The sequence below is a fragment of the Tachypleus tridentatus genome, chromosome 10, assembly GCF_004210375.1.
Source record: "Tachypleus tridentatus isolate NWPU-2018 chromosome 10, ASM421037v1, whole genome shotgun sequence".
NCBI classification, from domain to species: domain Eukaryota; kingdom Metazoa; phylum Arthropoda; class Merostomata; order Xiphosura; family Limulidae; genus Tachypleus; species Tachypleus tridentatus.
Window position 1 is genome coordinate 75208770 of NC_134834.1, and position 19393 is coordinate 75228162.

Here is a 19393-nt window from a genome sequence, read left to right on the forward strand (position 1 = left end):
TCTAATGCTCTAATATTTAAAAATAAACAACAACTGATACTTTTATAATGTTAACCTCCAAACAAAGTTAATAATATTTGAATAACTTGTAATTCAATGTAGAAACAGTATGGAGTTCTAATTTTGTTGTTGTTTGTAGTTAAGCACAAAGCTACATGAAGAACTATATGATGTCTCCAGCACGAACATCAAAACCCAGGTTTAAGGATTATAAACTTTAATATTTACTGCCCTCCTACTGGGGGATATATAAATATTTAAAAGGTGTTTTTTTTAATAATCCATGTACAATCATATGTATAGCTATCTTTACACTCAGCTGTTTTGCACGGGAAGCCTCTATTATTACTGCTTATCACAGATAAATGGTAATCATTTTTAAGATTGCATTTTCTTGCTACGTGTACCCCGGTGGGATAGCGGTAAGTCTACGGATATACAACATTAAAATCAGGGGTTCGATTTCCCTCAGCAGAAGCCCAAAGCAGCTTTGCTAAAAAAAAAAAAAGAACACGCGCTTGCAAATTCTCGCTGTCAAAATGTTTGTCTATTGTCATCTATCAACTTGAATATTTGTCAGATGGGTTTGACACAAGTTAATCTATTTATTATGGCAATTGTCTGAAGAGATATAACATACTCGTATAACACTAAGTCTATTAATCAACGTCAAATAATAGAAAAGCTGTACATTTTGCGCGTTTTATTTGATCAAAGTCTAACGACAGTAGTGAAAGTGGAAAGACAGGAAGAAACTCTTGACAAGTCAACCTTTCGGATTATGTGTTTTTTCAAAAGGCGTGCGAACAATGTTTTTATTTTTAACTTTGCACCAAGTTATAAAAGTATTGTTTGGAATAAATCCATTATAAATATATGAGTAAACGGGATAAGTTTTGCTTATCATTATATTTATTACCTTAGGAAAATAATCCTAGCGGTTATTATTCCTTACATTACTTTATAATTGATAAATTTCGTCTTCATATTTTCGAGTGTTAGATGAATTCCAGATTAATTCTTTAGTAGTAGAATATAATTCGGTAGCTGGGAAAACTCGTTCTTACATAATGCAGTCACTACACACGCGAGTGACCCTTTACAGGCCATGTTTATTGTCAACAAAAGTTTTGTTCACATAAATAGTTCCACAATAATATAAACTGAAAACAGACGTCATGTTTTCTCTGCCGAATTTTTAATTACAGCAAGGGCGCAGGACAAGTACAGTGTCTGTCTTGGGAAAGTGGAGTTTCTCCCAAAACTAATTTCATTTTCTAGGACATTGGTCCTTGCTCACATAAAAAGGGCCTCCTACCTCGTTTGTTAACTTTTCTTTTGTGAAAAATAATTGAAAAACATGCCAGTTATATTTGATAGTCAAACAATTATAATACCGATTGGCGTCAACAATGAAATTAGTTTTACACAAATTAAAAATACGGTCTTGTGCTGTCTCTGATATCCTTCAGGGCTTTCTGACAAGACAACCATATTAGATATAATCCTTCACGGCTTTGTGACAAGACAGCTATGTTAAATGTAATCCTTCACGGCTTTTTGACAAGACAGCTATGTTAAATGTAATCCTTCACGGCTTTCTGACAAGACAGCAACGTCAAATGTAATCCTTCACGGCTTTCTGACAAGACAGCAACGTCAAATGTAATCCTTCACGGCTTTCTGACAAGACAGCAACGTTAAATGTAATCCTTCAAGGCTTTCTGACAAGACAACTACGTTAAATGTAATCCTTTACAGCTTTCTGACAACACAACTACGTTAGATATAATCATTCACGGTTTTCTGACAATACAACAATGTTAGACATAATCATTCACGGCTTTCTGACAAGACAACTATGCTAGATATAATCATTCACGGCTTTCTGATAAAACAACAATGTTAGATATAATAATTCACGGTTTTCTGATAAGACAACAATGTTAGATATAATAATTCACGGTTTTCTGACAAGACAACTATGTTAGATATAATCCTTTACAGCTTTCTGACAAGGCAGCAATGTTAGATGTAATTCTTCACGGCTTTCTGACAAGATAACTACGTTAGATATAATCTTTGGCATCAGAATCTAACAATCCCTTGAAGATGAACAAATTTACGCGCGGGTTTGAAGGGAAACGATTATTACCAAACATTCTTGTTGAGATTATTATTTTTTTAAATTTCGCGCAAAGCTACACGAGGGCTATCTGCGCTGAAAAGAACCAGCAACTCTCATGTTGTATTTTTCTTCCTTCCGTCAAAATTATTGCCGAGTTGATTTTTTTTCACTTTTTAAGGATCTACGTATCGAAATGTCAACACAAAACAATAATAAATAGGCCACGAGGTATGGAGTGAAAACAAAAAGCTATATTTTTAAGGTAAAGGAATATGAAAAGTAGAAATGTATGGATACACTGGCCCACTGAGTACATTTAAAATTAGATTCAAGTATATGTCCTGGAGCTCGATCTATCACCTAATATGTTCTTCACTGGCTGCAAATAAATGCAGGTCGCGGGATCAAATAGCTGTCACACCATACATGCTCGTCCTTTCAGCCGTGGGGGCGTTATAATGTGACGGTCAATCCCACTGTCCGTTGTAAATTATAATGCGTCACATTATAACCGCCAAAAGTTGGCGGTGGGTGGTAATGACTAGCTGCCTTTCCACTAGTCTTACACTGCTAAATTAAGAACGGCTAGCGCAAATAGCCCTCGTGTAGTTTTTTGTGAAATTAAAAAAAACAAAGAAACCTTATAGAATCAGTTACTTTCTCTAAACAGGCTGTAATCAGTAAATGCTAGTTCAGGAGTTATTATAAGCTATACCGCTGCTATTTATTGTTAACATACGTTTAAATGTCAACTTAAAACAAGTAAATGCACTATTAGAAGTTGTATATTTTAGTTGTTTATTATTAAGCACAATGCTACGCAATGATCTGCTTGTCCAGGATATCGAAGCCCAGTTTTTAGCGTTGTAAGTCCGCAGACATACCGTTGTGCCACTGAAGAGCTAAAGGTTGTACCAACACATTATGGGTGGCCATCTATTCAGAAACCTATTTCTTATTTATTACTGAGTGTTCTTTCAAGAAAAAAATGCTAAAATTGTCTGCTGTCTGAATATTTCAGAAGATATCAAACAAAAACGTTTTTTACCTTCAAGATTTTTGTATAAAATAAACCGTACGCATTTGCTTAGACTGAAGAGTTCGAAAAGTTTTTGCAACATTTGTTGAGAACATTTTATCTGGCATACTGTAAACACGTGCTACACTCGGTTATAAAATTGTATAGAGTTTCAAAATATTACTAAAGTTAAGAAATATTGAAAATATCTTATAAATGGAATTGATTAATCATTTTTTCAACCGAAAGCATTGGGTAATAATCCCATCAAAACGCCAGTCGATTGGTGTGAATTTATCAGGAAGTTTTGAAATTATCATCAGGATATATAAGAGGTATGTTGAGCCACTTTACTGAAATTCTTATAAGAAAATTGTATGATAAACATCTAGTGTTCCTGTAAAAATAATACTTCATACACATACCATTGTTGTGTAGTCCAGTAGGACGAGACTGTCTTCGGTAACTGCTATCCACACTGTTAGCTGGTCACCAGTCTTCATCTGTTATAAAAAGAGCGAAATTACAGAATTAGCAACACAATCAATAAAGAGTCAAGTAATCGAAGAAAAAAACCAATGATTTAAAAATGCCTACAAAGAAAATTCATTCAAGTTGTACGATATTCTATTGTGAAAATAAAGGAATGAAATAGTAAGAAGCGCCACTACAACTGAAAGTTAAAACTCACTGATATGAAAAAAGTTCATGAAACATAAAGTATTACGATAAAATATACCAACTGCATGTTCCCAGACACTGTTTCATAAAAACAAATCTGATTTTAGCCAGAAAACATGAAACATTTACTTTGCCCAATTAGAGTACGATCAAAGACAAAATCTGTCCGGAAAAATCTGCAACACAAACAATTACAAGAGATTAATCAAATCTACTGAAAAAATCTGTAACATGAAAAATTACAAGAGATTAATCTAATATGTTCGGAAAAATCTGTAACGTAAACAATTACAAGAGATTAATCGAATCTGTTCGAAAAAATCTGTAACGTAAACAATTACAAGAGATTAATCGAGTCTGTTCGGAAAAATCTGTAACGTAAACAATTACAAGAGATTAATCGAGTCTGTTCGGAAAAATCTGTAACATGAACAAAAACAAAAGATTAATCAAATCTGTTCGGAAAAATCTGTAACATGAACAAAAACAAGAGTTTAATCGAATCTGTTTGGAAAAATCTGTGACAGGAACAATTACAAGAGATTAATCTAATCTGTTCGGAAAAATCTGTAACATGAACAATTATAAGACATTAATGAATGATCCACCATGAGGAAACACAAACAGTATTACGAAGCAATTAATTATTCCCAACCAGAGCAATGTAAGGTATACAGTGTAGCAAGATATAAGAACATGAAACAATAAAATATTTAACTAAAGTGATATGAAGTACAAGGTGTCCCATAAATGAAGAAAATAACATAAAAGAATTTCATGTTCCAAACCATATGAATACAAAAAATAAAGTGTTCTCCCTTTACATTTGCTTTATTTTTATTTATCGTAAAGTTATTAAGGCTACTTACTGCCGTCCCTAATGTCCAAGTAATGTAGCCACTCAAAGAATCATACCATCAACGCTAAGGGATTGTCACTCTTATAACGTACCTACAGTTTAAAGTGTGGGGAATAGTTTGTGGTACTGCACCGCCCTAAAGTCTAGAATTCTACCAGAGAGCCAAAACTGCACCACAAATGTTTTATAACATAAAACGGCCACAGTAATGTGTCAATAATCATGCAACACTATAGTATGGAATAATGTATCTTCAAAACTACAATAATGTTAAACGATAGTAAACTAAGGAAAAAAGAACAAAACATAATAACATGAAATAACAAGGGGAACTCAACAGAGCTTGTTTGGGAATTTCGCATAAAGCTACTCGAGGGCTATCTGTGTTAGCCGTCCCTAATTTAGCAGTGTAAGACTAGAAGGAAGGCAGCTAGTCATCACCACCCACCGCCAACTCTTGGGCTACTCTTTTACCAACGAATAGTGGGATTGACCGTCACATTATAACGCCCCCACGGCTGGGAGGGCGAGCATGTTTAGCGCGACGCGGGCGCGAACCCGCGATCCTCGGATTACGAGTCGCACGCCTTACGCGCTTGGCCATGCCGGGCCTCTCAACAAAGCACATATATTCGTCACGCAGCGTTGATCTATCTGGTTCTCAAGGAACACAAACATGTGTCCAAATGTCCAACGTTACCAATAGAGATTATTTTAAACAGGATAATGAGAAATGATGTCTTACATGTGCTAACCAGTTTTCATCAAAATATGATTATTATTTAGCCATAGTGTGAAAAATAGTGTTACAGATAGTAATTTTTTTTTTACTTTTTTAATCTTGAATTTTGACCCTCAAAATACTAATCATTTCTAAGTGGAGTTACGTGTGGTCCAAGTGTATACCAAATCATTTCAGCCGTTTTAGAGAAATCTTGCTTATTAACATATTAGAATGAAAACATAACCTGCATCCAGTTATACCTCAATAACAAAGAGGCTAAAACATAAATATATATATATATGAAACAGTTACACGAGGTTAATACAGTAACAAGCACTAACATGAAATACTTAAACTTGTTTAAGTACAGCCAATGTGCAATGAAAATTGTGCACAAAAATCGTACATAGGTCTTTGGAATTCTATTTGAACTTGAGTGATACCTTATGCGACATTAACACTGTGGAATTGTATTTCAACTTAAGTGGCACCTAGTTCCAAGATAGCCACTATCAGCCAGAGTTGTCCACAGGTTTGAACTGTTTATCAAATGAATGGAAAGCACTAACAGCTTCCTCCGCCTACGCGGCTACTTTTAACCGAATAGCAAAATTGACTGAAACTTTAGAAAATGTGTGTGTGTTTTCTTATAACAAAGCCACATCAGGCTATCTGCTGAGCCCACCGAGGGGAATGGAGCCCCTGATTTTAGCGTTGTAAATCCGTAGACGCACCGCTGGAATTTTAGAAAGAGCCCAACTAGGAGTGAAAAGCCTGTGCAGTGGTATTCTGTGGACTTTGAAAGTGATTTATAAAATGTGTTCATAAAAGTACAATAAAATGTAATAGTAATACAAAAATATTAAAAAATTAAGAATGATTGAAAATAATGTTTAGAAAATGAAACATGAACATGGGAAGATGATCTGAAATTACATATGCTTAAAATAAACATGAACATAAAAAATAACGCGAAATTGTATATGCCCATGGGTTTAGTTTCAGTTGAATTTTGCACTAAGCTGCTCGAGGGCTATCTGTGCTAGCCGCCCCTAATTTAGTAGTGGGAGATTAGAGGGAATGCAGCTCGTCATCACCACCCACTGCCAACTCTTTTGCCAACGAATAGTGGGATTGACCGTCACAATATAATGCCCCCACGGCTGAAAGGACGAAAGTGTTCGGTGACGGGAATTTAATCCCGAAATCCGAGCGCTCTAACAACCACGCCATGCCAGGCTAAATATACTCCCCAAAAAACGCGAAAATACATATATAAAAGAGCACCAATATATATTTTAACATAAAATTACAATTACCCAAATGGAACGTGAACATGATGAAATAACACGATGTAACATATACTCAAAGCACAATGAGATAAGCTAAAGTTTAATAAATAATATTACATCATTTCTCGTGTTTAGAAACAACGATAGCTCACATTTCAATACGAAGCAGCAATATCAAATTATACATGTTCAAATGACAGATGGCTGAAACGTGAAGCCGTTGTACGAAATTACACATTTTAAGTAATTATTTTACTCTGAAACATGCCCATAAGTTGTCTTATAAAACACATTTAAAGATACTTTCAAGTTCGTGACAAAGTTCATCCAGTTAATTGTTTCGGCCCTTCACAAGGCACATAAAGCTTGCGCTTAAACCTGACTTTCTGCAGCTTAAGTGGAGGAAAATGGTAGAACATGGATGGAATGTTAGTCTATCGTTGGGTAGTTAGAGGTTAATCTACAATACAGCTAGGTAGACGGAAGCGATTGCAGTAAAGAGCCTTGCTCAATAACACGACAACATGCTCTGAGAAAGTCTCGAACCCAAAAACCTTAGACTAATAACCAGGCCACTCTTCTCAAATGTTTATTTACGATATTCTACAACGACGAAGGAAATAATATAAAACAACAACGTTTTCTTGCAGTTTTGAATAATGTACTAAAACTGAGAACTTATATTTTAAGTCATAACAGATTTCATAGAAATAGTGCAATATTCCTACACGCAATATTTGTTTTGACAAACTGTACTATGGAAAAATGGAATTTTTCACGTAGGCAGGGTAAGTTCTCTATGCTGTACAACTTATTAGATCATTAACATTTTTTTAAAGCTAGACACTCCCAGTGGCACAGCGGTATGTTTGTAAACTTGTACTGCTAGAAACTGGGTTTCGATACCCGTGGTGGGTAGGGCACAGATAGCCCATTGCGTAGCTTTGTGCTTAATAAGAAACAGCTTTAAGGACAGTGGCTCCAATTTACACAAATTATCCAGTGATTCTTAGTTTGAGAAAAAAGGAAGATAAAAATGTTATTTTTTTCGTATTTTTAAAGTTAAAGTATTTAACACGATCTATAGTTTTAACCTCACAATTTACAAAGTCATCTTCTAATTCAAACGGTTCTATTTATTGATAATTTAAAACGTTCTCAGTAGGCTTAGTTGAAATTCTTTTCATGATGTGAGAAAAAACCCAACTAAAAATAGAAGGGTGTATGTGTTTTTTAATAGCAAAGCCACATCGGGCTACCTGCTGAGCCCACCGAGGGGAATCAAACCGCTGATTTTAGTGTTGTAAATCCGTAGACTTACCGCTGTACTAGTGGGGAGTAAAAATAGAAGGAACACCGTTACATATACTTTAAAACAGTAGCTGGTTGTGTTATGTCAGTTGGTGTTAATGGCGTCACAGTCTTCACTGATGCAACTCTACAGACTTCTGATAGTATAATCAATATAGTCTTGATTGTGTTTCAGGCAATCAAATCCATACATCACTAGCGAATTATTCAGTCGATTCATTTTATCCTTAAAACTGAGTAAATGTTGTAATACTACCTGTTTTAAGGACACATTTTAAGGTTTTGATGGTTTAATTATTCAAGAATTTTTTAAAAACATTTTCTTCACACCAAACAAATACCAAATGAGATGTAACTAAAGTAACAACTTTCTTTGATAGACCACAAACAACATTCAAAGGGACAATGAGCTTTCCAGCTTCAGCATGAACGATGACAGTTGAGAAATGTTCCTTCGAGGTACATGTTTAATGTTCTAGACTTATTCATTAAAATAAGAAAAGGTTCCGAAATCTCGAGATCTTAAAGATTCGGCAGTTTAAAGTTTTTAGTCCTGTATTTTTTTAGATTCCGAATAGATAAAGTAAAACTTTCTATAGCTTTCAAATGACATATATATTCGAGTTACCACGATACATCTATTTGATTCAACAGTCACATCATTAAAATCTATGATGTTAAGAACACCAACCACAGCAGGATGGCTGGCCACTATTTAAAGGCATGTGATGTTGTACCCATCTTTGGGTTATTCTTAATGGTTTCAAATAAATCTGCAAGTTTTGTGAAAATGCCACGTTTTATTTTTCTGGTAAATTTAGAAATTGTTTCACCCTTGCGTGCGTTTGGCATTGTAATCATCGTACAGTTGAAATGACTTATACTCACGTTACTTACACATTTAATAGGTCATTCCTGAATAATCAATCCTCTAGTCCTGTATTAATGTGTTATCTAGTGATACTGTTTTACAAAAATACCAGATAGATTTGTCTTCCATCTTTTAACTCACATGTCGACGAAGTGATATGGATGACAAGTTTGTTTGTTTTTTGAATTTCACACAAAGCTACTCGAGGGCTATCTGCGCTAGCCGTCCCTAATTTAGCAGGGAAGGCAGCTAGTCATCACCACCCACCACCGACTCTCGGGCTACTCTTTTACCAACGAATTGATTGACCGTCACATTATAACGCCCCCACGGCTGAAAGGGCGAGCATGTTTGGTGCGACCGGGATTCGAACCAGCGACCCTCAGATTACGAGTCGAACGCCTTAACACGCTTGGCCATGTCGGGTCCTGGATGACAAGTGCATTCTGCAACAAGTAACTTTATTATAACATTTTGTACAGTACTGGTTCTATCAGCATTTCTTCAGATTATGTTTAGAATAGTAGTGTTTACCTACTCGCCGTACCTGTGAATAACCGGTCGTAAGTTAACTTGTTGTGTTCATACATAAATAATTTGTCACGATGTTGTATATTGTGTCGAGTCTTTATTAATCATCTTCGTTCTGATACATTTATGTCATTTCTGCAGTTACTAGTGTTACATGAAGGTTATCAGAACACCACTTCTGTCAGACTTCTGTCAAAATATAATAAATAACTTAAAAACGTTTGAGTTTAAACATCCCAAATAATATATACCATGTATTATTACGTACGGAACTTGTTTGTTTGTAATTAAGCACAAGGATATACAACTGACTCTCTGTGCTCTGCTTACTACGGGTATCTAAACCCAGTTTCTAACGTTGTAAGTTCGCAAGTACAGAACGTAATCAAAATTGAAAATCATATTTCGATATACACTGCATGGCCAAAAGTATGTGGACACCCAACCATCACACCCATATGTGCTTGTTGAGCCATCTCATTCCAAAACCATGGGCATTAATATGGAGTTGGTCCCCCTTTACTGCTATATCAGTCTCCACTCTTCTGGGAAAAGGTTTCACTAGATTTTTGAACATGGTTGCGGGGATTCGCTCCTGTTCAGCCACGAGAACATTAGTGAGGTCGGGCGAGAAGGCCTGATTCAGAGTCGACGTTCCAATTCATCCGAAAAGGTGTTCATGGGGTTGAGGTCAGGGATCTGTGCAGGCCAGTCAAGTTCTTCCACACCAACCTCGGCAAACCATGGACATCGCTTTGTGCACAGGGTCATGGGGTATTATCACGCTGAAACAAAAAAGGCCTTCCCCAGACTGTTGCCACAAAGTTGAAAGCACACAATTCTCTACAATGTCGTTGTATGCTATACCATTAAGATTTCCCTTCACTGGAACTAAAGAGCCTAGCCTAAACCATGAAAAACAGTCCAGACCATTATTCCTCCTCTACAAAACTTTACAGTTGGCACTATGCATTTGGGCAAGTAGCGTTTTCCTGGCATCCGTCAAACCCAGATTCGTCCGTTAGACTACCAGATAGTGAAGTGTGATTCGTCACTCCAGAGAATGCATTTCCACTGCTCCAAAGTCCAATGGAAGTGTGCTTTATACCACTCCAGCCGACACTTGGCACTGCACATGGTGATCTTAGGCTTGTGTGCAGCTGCTTGGCCATGGAAACCCATTTCATGAAGATCCTGACGAACAGTTCTTGAGTTGACGTTACTTCCAGAGGCAGTATGGCACTCGGTAGTGAGTGGTGCAACTGTGGACAGACGATATTTACGCGTTACGCGCCTCAGCACTCGGCGGTTCCGTTCTGAAAGATTGTGTGGCCTACCGCTTCGTGGCTGAGCTGTTGTTGCTCCTAGACGTTTCCACTTCAGAATAACAGCACTTACAGTTGACCGGGGTAGCTCTAGCAGGGCGGAACTTTGATGAACTGGTTTCTTGGAAAGGTGAAATCCTATGACAGTGCCATGTCGAAAGTCACTGAACTATTCAGTACGACCAGTTCTACTGCTAATGTTTGTCTATGGAGATTGCATGGCCGTATACTTGATCTTATACACCTGTTAGCAATGGATGTGGCTGAAATAGCCGAACCCACTAATTAGAAGGGGGTGCCCACATACTTTTGGCCATGCAGTGTATATATATATATACCAAACTGTTATGTCATATACATTTTAATTCTAAACACTTGCTCGAACATAAATACATAGTAAACACGCATCAGCTTTCACGGGCCCTCTTGCCATTCTATATTTCCCGAACAATGTTATATTTATCAAAATAATAAAACTGTCATTCGAATATTAAATGCCTTTTCCTTTATGCGATGATTTTCATAAGTGTAGGGTACAAGCAAGCCAACATCAATTCATTCATACCTTCGATATACTGTATGTGAGAATTGCTGGTAATTTCCCTTTAGTTTTTGGTGGTAAATCTAAGCTCAGCCCATGGCTTTAAGTACGGCTAGTTAAATGTTCTTCCTTCTGCCTATCTCATAATTACTATTAAGATGTAGCACTTGTTGAAATCACTCTGGTACACAAAATAGAAGACCAAATGCTCCACTGTGTTTTGGTGGTTTGTTTTTTGCGCAAAGCTACACGAGGGCTATTTACGTTAGCCGTCCCTAATTTAGCAGTGTAAGACTAGAGGGAAGGCAGCTAGTCATCACCATCCACCGCAAACTCTTGGGCTCACTGTGCTTTCTCTCATCCTGATATATATATATTCATTTGCCCTAATCTGAATAATTTACTGCAAAACTTGAGATGTATTATAAAACTGAAATAAGCACACACACATCTATAACATGTAAATATGTAAGACAAAAACTATGTCCTCTGATAATCATTAATTTATAAACACGTTGAGAATAGGTTTGAAATTTAGGTAGAAAATATATTGCCAAAAGAAGGGCACTTTAGTTGGAGATACCTCGACTCTACGGCAAGTTTTCCGATATCGTCATCAATCTATATATGCAACAAGAACTAAAACACTTAACATTAACTTTGGAAAGCGACAGAGTAATATACTTTGCAGTGGTGCCACTTTTTTGCTTTAAAAACAGTTTTCGAGAAATATCACCAGTCAACCACACAATTTGAACGTCAATAAAGTAGACAACAGATAGCGGAGCAATGGCTACCAACGACGGTAACCATAGCAACCGATTCGCAACTAACCGCAGGTGTGCGTAGGTTGTAATAGTAAAATAGCACGAGCAAATTGCCCGAATGTGTTATCCTGACGACGCTACCTATTGGCAGACAAAATAACTATGCCAAGAAGTCTTAGAATTTTGTGTTTTTGCTTACGGTGCTGAAAATTATTGACAAAGCAATTTTAGGAAAAATGGATAAAAATATCAAAGTGGAAAGCAAAAGAATACGAAGTCGACGTATGAATATAAAAAATTCTTATGGTTGCAATTTAACTTTTCAATTATTATGTACGTTTTATAAGCATACTCGTTTAAGTTTAGAGTGAGCATACAAGACGCTGCTTTGTTGGTTCGTATTTGAGCACAAAGCTACACAATGGGCTATCTGTGCTGTATCCCACCACGGGTATGGAAACTCAATTTTCATCAATAAAAGTTAACCATTCCATTATTCTTCAGCAAATCTATTCTTTAGGGAGGAGAAAGAAAAAAATTGTGAAATGTATGTAAATTTCAGGTTAGTTTATCCAAGTTGTTCACTTGTGTCAGTTTCGAAAGCTATGTGGTATTTAGGATGACATTTAGAGACTGCTAATGACATTAAGCGAACTTTCTATAATTCTGCTATGTAGAAAGATCATAGGGTAAACCTATTGTTTTGAAACTCATAGGTTTCAAACAATGAGAGTATAAATTATTAAACAGTTTTCCAAATCGTGCAGCCGTTTTGTGTAACTTCATTCGTTTGATCAATTTCGCACAAATCTGATCAAGGCCCGTCTATTCTATTCATTCCTAATAAACTAGTGATAAACTAGAAGATAAACAGCTGGATAACATCATATACAGATCATTTTGGGTGATATTTTACTAAAAATAAAAAAGTGGAATTCAACGCGTGTTAAAACGCCCTCACCCACCAGCTAGGAAGGAATGAACATCTTCGGTGACGGGATTCGAGCTAATGATTCGTAGATTGCGAGTGAAGCATCCTTATTATCAAACCACATGTTGCTTGGAGGCATTAAACGGTAATATTTAATACATGTTTTGTTAAAATTCCGGTTGTATACAGAAAGATGTGTTTACGAAACAATAGGGAAATAGAACGTATAATAAATAAATTTAAGTCAAACAATACTAACTGGCTCGTCACGGCCAGGTCGTTAAGGCACTAGATTCGTAATCCGAGGGTCGCATGTTCGAATCCCCGTCACATTAAACATTCTCGCCCTTTCAGCCGTGGAGGCGTTACAATGTGACGGTCAATCCCACTATTCGTTGGTAAAAGAGTAGCCCAAAAGTTGGCGGTGGGTGATAATGACTAGCTGCCTTCCCTTTAGTATTATACTGCTAAACTAGGGACGGCTAGTGCAGGTAGCCTTTGGGTAGCTTTACGTGAAATTCAAACCACACCAACACTAATTTGTTGTGCAATGAAAATGATAATGTGTAACTAATTAGTCTAGTTATAAATTAAAACAAGCAATAGGAAGATTACTGTGAATACATTCAGAAAATGTTTAAACGATATACCGTCTAGTATGCCTTTTATATACATATCTAACGCAGAGAGTTAGACAGTTACCGCGGGAGACTATTGTTACATAATTAATTACCTCTCAATTTTGATCTATCATCAAACATGCTTAGCAGTTGTGAGAGAAATCATCCCCAAATAGTAAGGAAACGTGCCACATGTGGTTCACAATATCGAAACGCTTTTTTTGCGTGTTTAACGACAACAGCACAGCATAGTCCTCGTGTATCAGGAGCTGCGTCATTAGTATACCGTAAACTCACTTCCCACGTGCACTCCTACCAGAAATTAACTAACAACAACGTAAAGTATACGTGGGCGTAAAGTATATATGGAACTAATTCTAAAAAACGAACACACAGCCATACATCTATCTTTCTGAGTACATGAATACATGCATACATGAATACATGCATATAAGCATGTATGAGTATTTGCAAGACAGTATGAAAACACTGTATTCAGTACCAAATAACAAATAACCAATACAGATTGTTTGAGTGCTGTTTAGGGTGATGAATATGGAGGGTAACAAAGAAAGATCCCTTACCTTCATCTTGATTCAGGATACAAACAACAAGGGGTCATTTCCGATATAACTATTATTCATATGAGAGTTTTTATTTTTGGATATAAATTAAAAAATGAGTTACTTTATGTTTTTTAAAACTTTTTGAGTCGCAGGCTTGACCGTTGTAGTTTATTGTTAAGCACAAAGCCACAAAATGGGCTAACTAATCTGTGCCAAACAAGAATCAAGGTACTATTTTAAAATTTATAAACCCTCACACCTGATGCTGAGCCACCGGGGGTAGAACACTTGGTATTATGAACTCGTGTAAGATCTAGAGTGTGAGATTAATATCTAGACCTAAGTAAAATGACTTGTGTAGTATGCATTAATGTAAGATCTAGAGTGTGAGATTAATGTCAAGACAGTAAGTAAAATTATTTGTATAGTATGGATTAACGTAAGATCTAGAGTGTGAGATTAATATCTAGACCGTAAGTGAAACTACATTTTTATTATTTATTAATCTCAGACTTAAAATACAACTTTAATGACTAGATTTTTTACACCTATGTTCAGTGTCGTCTGCTTGTAAGACAAGGCGCCGATGTAAACGTGAAGGATTAGGGCTTGCGAAGAACGAAATGAATCACAATTACACAAAAACAAAACATAGAAATCGAAAGTATTGCTCGTGAATTCAGGGAATGTGGTATTGTTGAGGAGGGAGTCTGTTCGTGGAAAACTAAAAAAAAAAAAAAGCTATATAGAGTAAAATAAGTTCATATCGTTCAAACTAGGTTGTTCACAGCTCGTATTACAGAGCTGGTCACGAAATGGATGTTATTATGTAATATGAGCTAGTGTATGATTCGTATTACCGCTGAACAATTTTTCAGGTCTACTGCACAGAGGCGTGCAGCAAATGTAATTAGAAACCAAAATTAACAGGATGAGAAATTGTAGATGATTGGAGAAATGTGAAAACCTTCTTGAAGCTGGATATTTTATGACCTCGATAATATTTAAGTAATTGCTCTCTCTAAAATATAATCAAAGAATGTTGACTAGGGTTTTTAAGTTAAAGGGGCGAAATAACAGTTACATCTTAAGGAATAGTGTATAAAACCTATTCTTTTAACAGTTCGCAAAGTCAGTGTCTACAAGTCATCTGTGTATGGTAGAGATAATCGATTTCTTACATACAATTATATCCTTATTTTGTTGTTTTTTACAAATGTAAAATCAACTTACACACTAAGTATGTAAATTATACAAGTTATAAGCATATTTGATAAAAATAAGAATGATGTATGGAGGGCAATTTAACTTGAGGGAATGCAGAATCAGTTCGACAACTTCAGTCAATGTCGTCCACCTAGTGTCTTTTATCAACTTGAGGAATGCAGAATCAGTACGACAACTTCAGTCAATGTCGTCCACCTAGTGTCTTTTATCAACTTGAGGAATGCAGAATCAGTTCGACAACTTCAGTCAATGTTGTCCACCTAGTGTCTTTTATCAAGTTGGGGAATGCAGATTCAGTTCGACAACTTCAGTCCATGTTGTCCACCTAGTGTTTTTTATCTGCAATTAAATGTTGCATTCCTTTCATTTGCATGAATTCAAGTTTGGATAAAACGATTTAAACTGAATAATACAGTAAAAGCTTACGATGGTTAGTTCCCATAAGTTTGTAATATTAACTTTTTTGTGTATTCATCCTTACCTTGTTTCTGTACATTTCCATCACCCTTTCTTTTGTTAAAAACTTTTTTACTTGTTTCCTCCATATTATTCTTTGTTTTTAAATCAATGCCAATCGCTATGTGGTATAGACAGCGTATCTCCATCACGATGTGGGTGCTACTTCCAAAGTTACCTCCAACACATAGTGTACATTTTATATCCAATATTATAGCCTGTACACTGGCAGTTTTGCAGCGCTTTTTTGGGGGGTTTGTTTTTGTTTATTCGAAAATATAATTATTCAGATGTTTTTGTATTTGTTCTTAACACAGTTCTTCCTCTTGTTTAACTTGACAGTTGTATATAAATCTGCTACACATATATTCAATTATTGTGATTTGTTGTATTTTTCCATTATATTCTACAATCTTTATGCAGTTAAGTCATTGCCTTAACCAACAGACAAATTGTGTTGGCTATAATTTAGCCTACCGAGCTGATTATAGTAATTATATTGCTGGTAATGTTATAAAATGTAATAGTAAAAGATGTTTCACATATCTTGTTCTGAGCACTTTCCATCCTATTACTCATACAAATTAATTCTGCAAAATAAATATTGTACTAAATATAATATGGAATATGTGGGTTTAAATTTCAAATCCATTACAAATACGTATATATTTGCATAGGTATCTATTTAAAGAATTCCATAGAAATAAATCATTTTAGAATTCACCCTTTTACCACTTTTAAGATAATTATATTAAAAATTGTTAATGAGGACACCAATAGACTTCAACGAGAGAACTTTATAATGTGAACATTATTAATATTATATACTTGAGGATAAAACCAAGACGTTAATAATTGTACTACTTTAAATTTGAGTAAAGATTGCTATACTGCTAATCTTTTCTCCATAAAGAACTTTAAAAACAACACGAACATAAGAAATAGAAAAATAAATGAAAATGGGTGATTTTTCAGAACCTTGTAATAGTTTAGATAATATTTGATAGTAATATTACTGTACGTAAATTATTTTTCAAATAATAATTGTGATTCTTTTGGAATTGTGCACAAAACTACACAATGGGCTATCTGTGTGCTGCCCACCACGGGTATCGAAACCCAGTTTTTAGCGATGTAAGCCCGCAGATATTTTACTCTGTCACTAGGGAGCTTTTCAAAGAAATTTATCAACTTAATCTTCCTGAAATAATAGCATTAATTAATATAATAAAATATTTTAATTTTCGAGACGACTATGAAAGGCACTTTCAGACGTTATAAAACATCAATTAAAAGTTAACGATTTATGAAATTTTGAAAAAGAGAAATTTCAAATGAAAGCTTCATATTTGGTAATTAATTTTAAACATAGTATTCAATGACTTATATATATCTAAAATTATTCATCAATCTATGAAAAATAATATTCTTCCTTGTAAAAATTTAAAGCCTATCGTTAGTTATAAATACGAAATCCCAGTCGGTCCATTACTATACAATTATAGAAGTTGTTTAACCAAATCGAATGAAGTTAATAACACACCTTGCGAGTATGAAAATAGTTTATTTATTGATACTTTTCATAAACATATTGTTACTGGTAACTTGAAAATTATCAAAAACATTATTATGAGAAATGCTTAAAAGGATCTAAATACAAAATTGTCACAAAATGTAATACGCAAAATATACTAATATGTATTTAAAAAATACTAATGAATATATTTTGAATCTTAACTACATTACACCTTATCCATCAAGATGTTTTTATAATGGAAGTTTTACGTACTTAACAATAAAATTTAAATTATTCTATATAAAATCAAAGAAGTATGTAAACAGATTTACTGTTATACATTTATTTTAACATGTGCGTTTGTTTCAGTTTGTTGCATGCAACGTACATAGTTAAATGTATATTGCGCAAGTCCCGTTTGTTCTCTAAATTTGTAGAAGATTCTCGAGCGTAAGAATCAACAGTGTGATTGCCAGTATTGTTACCAATCGAATTTTCTAGAACCTCACCTGAAAGTTTATAAATCAACGCGCCAAAAGATAGTGATAGAATATTGTTTGGTCGCTAAAGTCAGTATACTATAAGTCTCGGAAGCTATAATTGTGATTAACACTTATTAATCGAAAAACTCCAGATATTTGACCAGGAACATTTATAAATTTCGAACTTACAAACTGTTTAACTTCTGAGAATTAACTTCAGACATTAGCATTTCTACGAAGCCATCCCATAACTTTAGCAGAAAAAACAACAACTCACATGTGAAGAATAGAGCTAGTTAGCATTCCCTTCAAATGAAATTTATCTGTGTATCAACATAAAAGTAATTTGCGACTCGTGGGCCTGAACCGTTGACAAAATATTCAGTTCCTGGCCAGATAGAAGACTGAATATTGTTTTTGAGTTTATAAAGGTTTTGTATATAAATCACTATTTTCACCACCTGCAATTGTAAATTGTATTGCTATTTTTATACTAAAATATATTTCGGTTAAGAAAGAAAATTGTGTGTATCAATCTTTTAGGCAAGTGTTAAAAATTTAATACATATTAATATTTAATTAACTTCTAAACTAAAATTAAAATTTCCAGCTATTTGAATTCGTGACATGTAACGTATGTAACAAAATAAGTCGGAGACTTGTCCGAAATAAAACAAAAAAAAAAAACACGCAACAATTACTATATTTATTTATTGTTTCATCAATCAAAAACCAAGACTCAATAATTACACAAAAAAAAGTTATAGTTCCCGTTAATAAAGCTAACTATAATTTTGGCTTCATTTGTAAAACGTTTTATGCATTAACTATGATCAAAAAAGAAATCAATTGTTTGTTTTGAATTTCGCACAAAGCTACTCGAGGGCTATCTGCGCTAGCCGTCCCTAATTTAGCAGTGTAAGACTAGAGGGAAGACAGATAGTCATCACCACCCACCGCCAACTCTTGGGCTACTCTTTTACCAAAGAATAGTGGGATTGACCATTACATTATAACGCCCCCACGGCTGAAAGAGCGAGCATGTTTGGTGCGACCGGGATTCAAATCCGCGACCCTCGGATTACGAGTCGAATGCCTTAACACGCTTGGCCATGCCGGGGCATAAAATCAATACTACTCAAACGTTTAAACGTATTAGCCAATCTAATGATAGAGTAATTAATAATTTTATTAACGCCCAAAAACTTTATTTTAAACGAAATTTACCTATTCTGTATGCAATTCATAAACTCCATTTAATCTTCGATAAAGTTTAGATTTATTTCCACTTCAAATAAAAACAATTATTAAACAACCAATCATTTTGTTAAATAAATTACTTCAAATTTTATTTGGTAAAATTAAAGATGTAAATATTATTAATAAGAAACACACGTTTCGGATAATATAAAATAATCGATCCATTTTAGAATACTTAAAATACTGTGAATAACTAAAGACTATCCAAACGCTTGATTTTACCATACACCACAATTCTATTAAAAGATTCAATTTCTGTTACGAATTCATTAACAGAACAATTCTGT

The 19393-nt window shown here is 34.8% G+C and overlaps 1 pseudogene across 1 annotated transcript in view; it reads right to left on the minus strand.

The window, feature by feature from the left end:
• The window catches only part of LOC143229603 (uncharacterized protein CG43867-like), a 219381-nt pseudogene that overhangs the window by 9470 nt on the left and 190518 nt on the right, over window positions 1–19393 (minus strand). Inside the window, exon 28 of the transcript XR_013015956.1 lies at window positions 3572–3649. The product of XR_013015956.1 is annotated as an uncharacterized protein CG43867-like (transcript). The remainder of the gene's footprint in view (window positions 1–3571; window positions 3650–19393) is intronic.